A 10,336-nucleotide genomic window follows, 5' to 3' on the forward strand; every position below is an offset into this window, starting at 1 on the left:
ACATCCATACATCCACATCCACATCCATACATCCATTTTCACATCCACATACATACATCCATACATCCACATCCATATCTACATTCATACTTCCATTTCTACATCCACTTTCATACATCCACATCCATACTTATCACATACACATACATCTTTCCTTTCACACACATCCTTCACATACATACATCTACATCCATTCTTTCACATACATATATCTACATCCATTCTTTCACATACATACATCTCCATCCATTCTTCGTTCATTTTCATCTATCTGATTTATTTCACATCCTCATATCTATTTATAGAATACAAGAGAATTCTTATTTTTGATATAAGATTTCTTTACGCATCTATTATGCACATATTTAATTTTAAAGAAAATAACACTTTCGAATTAAAAATAAACCTTTCGGCGTAAGAGTTGTTTTTCTGAAACCGGGCATGGATCTGGTTGATTGACCTTGCTGGTCCTCAATGGATGAGTCCATGGCTCTTTTATATGGATCTGTTGGTTGATCTTGCTGATCTTCAACGGAGATTCCATCTTGATTTTTATAAAAGATTATATTGCCGAGTACTATGAGCTAGGAACTATTGAAAAGGCCCCTGAGTGAACAGGTGGTGAGCGTTCTGGTTGCCGATGATGCCATAAGTACACCGATGATGGAATGATTAGAAATAAGGATTCAACCAAAGATTTTGAGGATTGTGATCAGTGACACAATGGTTTCATTAAAGGATTGTTTTAAAGATAGCTGATGCTGAGAAAAAGGCAATTTCATATTGGGTGTGTAAGTGGTGTGACTAGTTTTATGTTTGCATGAACATCCGGCTAGGGGGCCTGGGAACTCTTTTCCCTGGTACCCAAGACAAAACCTAACCGAATTCCTAATTGGATCCCATCACTACAGTGGTTGGGCTAACCCATGGGACTGGATGGGGTTAGGCTGGACTGATGGATCCGTAAATCGAGACTCAATTTCTGTTTAGTTCGATAGATGAACTAAATCCCGGACAAAGATTATACTATGGAAAAAGAATCAATGGCTGTGCCTCTCGATGAGGAAAAAAGTGTTGGTCTCTTTGTCCAAGTGCAATCTGTCCCTTGATCTAACTATGGAACTTACGAGTTCGGACACATCAGTTCAGTTAGTTAAGGCTTTTGACTACGTTAGGGAAAAGTTATCCTGGTGGAATCGCCCGTGCTTTTCGGGCAAAGGAAGTTTTTCCGGGTTCGGTTTTGGAAAAACCGATGGATTAGTCTCTTGTTTGGATATCCGTGGTGGACGAGGCCCCAAGTGTGGGACCCTGCCCCGCGCAAGAAGTGCTACTTTCGCTGCTAGCACCCCAGAATTTGTTGTGCAGTGGGGTCAAGGATCTCACAGTTGATGTGGATTGATGTGAATTGATGTGGAATGATGTGGAGTGATGTGGAGTGATGTGAAATGACATGGAATGATGTGAAATGATGTGGAATGATGTGGAATAATATGGAATAATGTGAAATGATGAGGAATGATATGGAAAGATGGGAATTTTACTTGGAAACTATATTTGCATGTGAAACCTATTTTTTAAGGATTGTTTTACGTCAGAATGCTAGGGGAAGCATTTTGACTATCTGATGGAATGAGGTCATGGACCTAAGTGGAAAATGTTGCAACAGCCAGATGGAGAGTCAAAGAAGGATGTCTCGCGTGGCAAGGTCGGCTGAGGTCTTGACCAGCCTCGGTTCGGTTAAAATGGTGAGCTTCCGATGTACGATGTACGATGGATGAGGGGCCAAGGAAGTGGCCTATGAGGGAAGCACTAGGTTACCTGCTTGTGCGAAGGATCTTAGAGGGTGCTTACCATACGGTGCTTGGGGTCGCCTCTCCCAGGATGCCTATGCGTGCGTCGAGGAAGAAAATGGAACATTGAGTTGGAGTTGTTTTCTCAACACGGGCATGGATCTGGTTAGTTGACCTTGCTGGTCTTCAACGGATGATTCCATGACGCCTTTTTGGTAACTAGATCTCGTTGGTTGATCTAGTTGATCTTTAACGGAGAGTCCATATGGATTGTATGGATAAAAGAGATCATACTCCTGGGTACTATGAGTTAGGAACCATGAAACGGCCCCTGAGTGAAGTACTAGGTGAGCCTAGAGGGACTGACCAGGTGGTGGACGCTCTGGTTGCCAATGATGCCATAGGTACGCTGAGGAAGGTATGACTAGAATTTGGATTTTATGGTTGGAAAGTGGAAAAGTTGGAACTTGGACCTTGGAACTAGAATACGGAGGATTATGATGGAAACACTATGGTTTTATTGCAATTATGTTTTCAAAATAGTTGAATCTGAGAAAAGGCAATATCATATTGGGTGTGTAAGTGGTATGTCTAATTAATATTTTCACATGAGTGCTGGCTAGGGGGCTTGGGAACTCTTTTCCCTGGTTCTTAGGACAAAACATAACCAAATTTGTATAAAGAAGGATCCTAGGCTGGATCGGTGGATTCCTACAATAAAATTCAATTATGTTCAAGTTACGATAGTTGAAGTAAGTCATGGGATAATTCTTGTTCTATGGGAAAGAATCAACGGTTGTGCCTCATTAAGGGGAAAAAAGCGTTGATCTCTATGAACCAAGTGTAAAGATTGTTCCTCCTTCAAGTCGGTCATTCAAGTGAAGGATAGCCTAGACTCTTGACCCCGTTAGATAAATTTTTGTTAGAATATTTTCCTAAAGGAATTGCCTATGCTTTCTGTGCAAGGAAAGTTTTTCCCAGGTTCGGTTTTGGAATGAGCCGCCAGATTAGCCCCTTGCCCGGACATTCATGGGCGAGGCCCCGAGTGGGAAGCTTTGCCCCACGCGTGAGGTTTCTACTTCCGCTGCTAGTACTCCAGAGTTCTCGATGCGCAGAAAGGGCAGGAGTCTCACACATGGCAACATGAGCCTACGTGATGACATGGCAATGTGAGCCTATGTGATAATGTTGCACATGTGAGCCTACATGATGATCATTTTTGGGGACTATGATACATCCCCTCCAAAGGATGATACTCTCTTTCATCTTACCTATGGGGTCACATAAAAATTGCAAGATAGGTTTAGCTCCAATATAAAATTTAGCTTTAAAGCAACCACAAACGTTCATAGATTAGGAATTGTTTATCGTGATAATGGTTGTTGTGGATGGTGTGAGGGGTGGGTGGCCTAATGAGGTCCATGTCTCCCAAGACAACATGTTATGGCTAGCCCTAGTGTCAGCCAAGGTGGGCACTCTAACTCAAGGCCTAGTGGGTTCCACCAGCTAGTTCTATTTCAAATGTGTTGAGTACGAACAAGGATGTGATTTCGGCACCGTCCACTAGTTGTGTAAACCTCGTCCTCCAAGCTTCTATGGAAGAGTGATGTCCATGATTTTGCCACAATGTGAATCCAATCCTTAGAGTCGGAAGACTTTGAGAGGGGTTTATATTCTTGGTCCTCATCTTCACCATCCCACATCTTGTTTTATAAGCTCTACATGTATCAATTGATGTGGTCCGACGAATGGTTGCATCAGACTCATTGGAAAAGAATACCTCGACCCATGGGATGAGTCTTCCCTATTGTTAAGTTTAATTTCAAGGGTCCGTTACCTTTTCATATGTAAATGTCATTGGTTTCCAATCATAAGGCCCGGCCTTGCGTCTTTCATGTAAGGCCTTCCCCGAGGATCATGGTGTATGACTCTCTTCTCTAAAAATACAACACCATGAATGTGTGGTGGAAGCTTAGCCCAAAGGTCTTAATATTTATATCTTGGACACTCAAAGGTTGAGCTATGTTCTCATTGGCAAGCTTGCAAGGTCTAGCGAGTTCCATTACTGGTTCTATTTTAAATGTGTCAAGCACGAACAAGGATGTGATTTCAGCACCGTCAACCAATCGTGTGTAAACCTTGTCCCAAGCTTCTGTTGAAGAGTGGTGTCCATGGTTTTGCCAAAATGTGAATCCATAGATTCGGAAGACTTTCATGGGAGGGATTTATATTCCTTATCTTCACCATCCCACATCTGCTAAGCTCTATATGTATCAATTGATGTGGTTCGAGCAGTTGTGTTAGACTCATTAGAAAAGAATGCCTCGACCCATGGGATGAGTCTTCTAGGACTAGGATTGGTAACCTTTGCTACATATGTAAATGTGATTGGTTTCCTAATCATAAGAACTAGCCTTTCATCTCTCATGTAAGGCCTTCTGATGATCATGGTGTATGACTCTCTTCTCTGAAAATCTAACACCACAAATGTGTGGTGGAAGCTTAGTCCAAAGGTCTTAATCTTTGTATCTTGAAGGATACCCGAAGGTTCAGCTATGTTCTCATTGGCAAGCTTGACCACGAGGCTTGTGCCTACAAATGATGGGCTTACCCAAGCCTCCTAGCAATCCTTGGTGATTATGTTGACACTATCACCACCATCCAAGATCACGGAGACAGTCGTACCTTTAAAAACGGCAAGTAACATGACGTTCATTTTATCATTTAATCGTCATGCCTTTATAAACATGCGACATTCATTTCATCGCTTTTAAAATAGTGTCCCAACTTGTTTATGGGTAGTTTTGTGTATCTTGTTATCTTGGGTAAGGAAGGAGAGTGCTTAGTGTTGCAATTCATCCACTAAAGTTATTGATGTTGCTACCACTAGGGTGATTGTCACTCGGTTCACTATGTGTAAACTCTCTATATCACACGCATTCAAGGCCTAATTTAAAAACCCTTTATTTGTAAATTTTTCATAAATAAAACACACCCTTTTTTCTATTCAATCTATAAATACCCCCTTTAAATGGTGCCCTTATATATGTAAAAAATGTATAAAAAAGGGATTTAAAAAACCCCTTCTATTGAAACCATGTGCTACGCTTACATATTTATGAGTGACCCCCCCTCCCGAGGGATTAGAATGGTTGTGGACATGTTTTGTGCCTTGGAGGGAGATGTGGAGCCCACTTGATTCTTAGGTGTTTACCAACTTCGGTTGCATTGTAGGCTCTTCACCTTGGTTAGGTTCTCTTCTTGGGGGGAGGTTTTCATGTGCTCTCTCTTCCCTCTCTCTCTCTCTCTCTCTCTCTCTCTCTCTCTCTCTCTCCTCTTTTCTAATATATATAAATAATAAATAAGAAAAGAGTGTGTGTGTGTATGATTTTTATTTCAAACCAACAAAGTAGAATAAGATTTCTCAGTTGGTTAGTCCACTATGATAGGGCAGGTGGTCCCTAGTAACTAGAGGCATCACAGGAGCCTAAGATGAGGATTGTTTCATCGGAGGATGCAGGTGTGGAGACTGCAGGCTTGTTTGGTGAAGTGGTGGAGTATGAGAAAGAGAGTTTATCAGAGTTTCCTTTCTCTGGTTATACAGATGATGAAGATGCTGACATGGTTCAACTGTCAGGTGTGCTTGAATATATGGGCTGACTATATGGGCAGTGGTGTAGGATGCCTTGTGGGATGACGCTTTGGAGGGTGTTTTTGATTTGTTTGGAGAGTTTGTGGATCAACTTGGATGTGATGAGCAGGCGGATGTCCAGGTGGATACTAGAGTGTGTTGATGACGCTGTTGGATGTTGTGAGCAGGTTGTGGCATAAGGAGGCTAAGGATGCTGATGAAGAGTTGCAGCAGGTTGCTGACTTGGGTTGTTTGGAAGGTAGTTCTTAGGATAGTGTTGAGGTGTTTTTTTTAATGATGAGGATCCTTTTGTGGAGTGGAATAAAGACCTAATGGAGGCACGTAAAGTTGAAGGGAGTTCTGAATTTTATGGTAACAAAGATGTTAATGGGATGGAGGGATTGAGAAGAGGGCTAACAGGAGGAGTGCTTGCATGATGCGGCTATTTGATAAAGGCAAGGCTAAAGGGTTGTTTGTAGACTGCCTACTGTAGGTCTTTGATCCAGGAGGGTGGTTCAATGTAGCAGGATGGTTTTGAAGAAGGGTGATGCGGAGGATCAGTTAGAAGAATTTGAGCTAGCTATAAGATTTGTAATAGGTTTTGCCAAATAAGTGGTTCAGCATAAATGCTCTAACCAAGGGGTTATGTACACTATGATAGATTTTTCCGTGCTCAGGGTGGTTCAATGTAGCAGGATGGTTTTGAAGAAGGGTGATGCGGAGGATCAATTAGAAGAATTTGAGCTAGCTATAAGATTTGTAATAGGTTTTGCCAAATAAGTGGTTCAGCATAAATGCTCTAACCAAGGGGTTATGTACACTATGATAGATTTTTCCGTGCTCAGGGAATATGCCCAAAGGATGTGCCTATCTCAAACCCCCAATAGATAATAAAATGTAGATGTATGATTGAAACCTTAGGAAAGATAACATGGCGTGGCCAAGTGGATAAGCGTAGATGCGCAAGTAAAAATAAAAAAGTGCATGGGCAACAAGGGAAGTGGGCTCTAAGTTATGGAAGGAATGAGACAGTGGTGATATTTTTTTGGAAGGATTGAGGCGACGACGGGGGTGAAGAAGGACAATTGAGTTTTTTTTTAAGGGACTCTCTGTGTGGATCTTCGACAAGAGATGGGAGAGTGCAAAGAGTGACTATAGTGGAAAGAGTGTGACTCATGCAGATTTGTTTGTTTTGTTTTGCAGGCTGGAGTACCTACAATTGTTGAAGGTTTACAGATAAGAAGACAGCAATGAGAAGGATTGTTTGGATTAGAGCAAAGGGTGAGCTAGAGAATAGAGAGTTGGCTAGGTGGAGTGTCACCTATGCTCTCTGAGAAGCTTCTCTATTAGAGAATTCACCCATTTCGATTTCTTCTTGACTGGATCTGTTTGAAGGTGAAGCTTTGAAGTGATGTCATTGGGGTCTTTTTAAGGGATATCCTTGAGTTTCTTGGGTGTTTCCTTTTTATGTTTATGCTAGGTATTTGGGCTATTGAGACAGTGAAGTGTTTTGTATATCTGAGGGGCAGAGAGAGTTTGGTTTGTGATGTCCTTTGTTTTGAAATTTTAGTTGTGATGAAGATGTTTTTTTCTTTAAGCTTATGGAGATGAAGTTCTTGAGTGTGTGAGTCTAAAGACTGGGAAACTTTTTTTAAGTCAGTGTGCTAACTCAATCTCAGCAACAGCTGTGAGGTTTCTGTGTCAGCTGAGAGTGAGCTGTTGTCATCCAAGTGGTTATAAGGTGGGGTCTTGGTTTAGTTTGAGTATTTAGAGCATCTAGAAGTGCCAATGGACGCAAAGGAGAGAGAATCTACATCAGCTGTGTCAGTTTAGTTGGTTGGTTGGGTACAGTCAGATTTGATGCAGCTATGTGTCAGCTGAGGCAGTTGTGTGTTAGAGCTAAAGTCAGCAGGGAGCCTCTAATGTGATATCTCTTAGTAATGAGTGTTTCCTGAGGGCATGTGTGTGTCAAAGGACACTTGAGCAAAGGTTCTATTTCAGTTGAGGGTTTTGAGTCAACTGGTTTTGTGTCAGATTGCTGAGGTAGAATCCAATCCACTTCAATTAGAAGAAGGTGGCAGGATATCTAGGAAGGAACTAGGGTTGTGGAAATAAGGTTAGTTGACTTTGGAGGATTTCAGAGGATCCTAGAGGACAGGTTTCTGACTCGGGACTAGTAGAGGATTTCAGAGGTAGAATTAGACAGGTCAGTGTCAACTGAGAGTGATTTTGGTCAACTGAATGTCAGCTGTGGTTAGGAGAGGCTTATAGGTGGATGGTAAGAGATGTTGGAGGTCTGTGTTGACCTGAGAGGATAGCTCAAGCAATCAGCTAGATTAGATAGGAAGGTTGGGACAGTGTTGAGGTGTCCCATTAAGTCAGTTGAGGATCAGATGGTTGTACTGGTACCTTGATTTGGTGTTTTTGTTGGGTTGTGGTGTTGGTGGTAGTTTCCTCCTCACGGTGGTGTGCCTCAAACGGGCTATAGCAGGTTCTCCTCCCGGACACATCAACGTGTATAGGCTCACGTATTTAGATTCTCATGTCAATGTTCACGTCTACAAGCTCACATCTATAGGCTAATGGTTGTAGTCTTGTAGGCTCGGGCCTACAGGCTAACGGTTGTAGTCTTGTAGGCTTGGGCCTATAGGCTCACGTCTATTCACGTGTCCAAACTCACAACTCATGTCTCTAGGCTCACGTGTGTTAACTCGTGTATCTACACTCATGTGTATTGACTCGTGTATTTTTTTAACAAGATTGTGGACTTATGTCTCCCAACTTGAGAGCTCATTTGGCTTAGTTTTTTGAGATTTTGTTAGACTTAATGAGAGGTGATTAAGAATCTTAATCCTAGTTAATGGTTATTATACAAGTAATTAAGTATTTTTTAATTATTTTTTGTTTGTTTTACATACTTCTAAGCTACTGATTCAAACAATGCATTAAAAAAATAAGAAATGCATGAAGAAAAATCAACAATCCCACTCTAGTCCACACCTAATGAAGCTTAATGCTCTTATTTTTGGAGTGGATTCCACTCCTAATTACAATTTCTATTCAATGTCTTGGCTTAATGTAATGAAATCTAAGCCTTTTATGGACTCCAAAATCATGCAAATCACTAAGGAACCAAGGTTTTTCCCCTCCAAATTATTAAAATAGAATGTCTTAATGCAAACAAACCAAACCAAAATCAAAAGCAACAAAACTGAGACACCTAAGGCTCCAAAACCATACGTTTCTAGAGTGCGACCTAATCAACATCAAGAAATAGTGAGTGATCCGAATAGCTTGAAATGGATGAATGAACGAAGCTAATCCCTAGGCTAGTCCCCGGTAACAATGACAAATAGTGTTTTTTAGCCTTACTGAGTATGTGTCATTAGGTCTTGCCTTCACGCTGAAAATGCAACTTCCCAATGTGGTAGGTGCACTAGCTCATTCCTATCGCATCCTCACTCCATTGTCACACTGAAATACTCCTTTGCCAATGGGGTAAAGTGAGAGATATCTATACCTAGATGGAGGCAAGAAGAGATGGTCCTTAGTGATGGTTCTCTCTCACAAAAGGCAAGGAATGAAGGGGAAGCTAATGCAAGAAGACAATCTACAATCAAATCTTTCTAGCATACATCCAAGCAAGATTCAGTGGCATACAAGCAAGCAAGAAAGCGGGAAGAGGAGGATTCATAAGTAAACTATTGCAAGGGAATGATTGTGTCTTGCTTAAGTAACTATGTATATGGACTATGTTTCTTAAGTAACTATGTATATGGACTCTACAGACTTTCCCTATTTGACATTAAGTGCATATGGTAATGCTGCTTTATATGTTCCAAAGTTTTCTTACAAAAGATAAGTACCCGTTCAAGCAGGTAAGATGGAAAAGTCGTCTTACAAAAGATAAGCACCCATTCAAGCAGGCAAGATGGAAAAGTCATCTTACAAAAGATAAGTGCTCATTCAAGCATGTAAGATGGAAAAGTGGGTTAGGGTAGGTTGAAAAAGTGAAACTATGTTAACCAATGGAGTGGTTAACACACAGGCCAAACTATCGACTATCACTAGTAAGAAGGGCCACAAAAGTCACTATTAGAAGATGGGTGACATGATCTAGCTAGTGTCCCTCACTACAAGACATCATAATAATCCATATTAATTTTCCTATGTACACAATATAGTTTAAAGCCTTTAAATCCATGTGTATATATTCTCACAAGAATCTATGCATCCATTCACATTTCAAATAAATTTCAAAACTTGAACAAAGTTCTCGCCACCACCAGAAGAAGAGTGACACGATTTAACTGGTCGAAGCACAAGAGTCACATGAGCAAGTATATGCTTTTGATAGTGATCACTTGAGGCATTATATCATGATTGGATAGTGGGCAAGTGCTTATGGATTTTGATTGAGATTTGGGCCAAATTGCGGGGAGACTATGGCAAAAATTTTGTGATTTTCCTACACTCTACATTGGGTACAGAAGTGCAATTCAGTCCCAATCCGTTCAAGATATCTAAAGGGTCTTTGGGAGCCTTAAAAGGGCGTCTTAAGGCAAACCTAACAAGCCAAAGGGGACAGTTTTGTCAGGCTAAAAACCCTAATTCAGCCAAAAGCAGTGCAGACTGAATTGAAGGTGTTTACATAGCCTAAGAGCACTACCTAAGAGCTTCCAAATGAGCCAACAAGTTCCCAATTCCGTTACCGTTTGGATGGTCAACCTCACATAGTTGACTTTCAACTAAAAGTCAAAACAGAGAGGTATAGGGGTGCTCAAAGTGGTGATCCAAGGTGATTCTCATCGAGACAAACGTGGCAAGCCTTTGATTATTCAATTCCAACATTGGTAGCACCAAAAACCCTAATTTGGTACCATGAAAGACCGTGAGCAAGAAGGAATGCCTTTAC

The sequence above is a fragment of the Cibotium barometz genome, chromosome 14, assembly GCF_041138505.1.
Source record: "Cibotium barometz isolate CiBa-2024 chromosome 14, ASM4113850v1, whole genome shotgun sequence".
Taxonomy (NCBI): domain Eukaryota; kingdom Viridiplantae; phylum Streptophyta; class Polypodiopsida; order Cyatheales; family Cibotiaceae; genus Cibotium; species Cibotium barometz.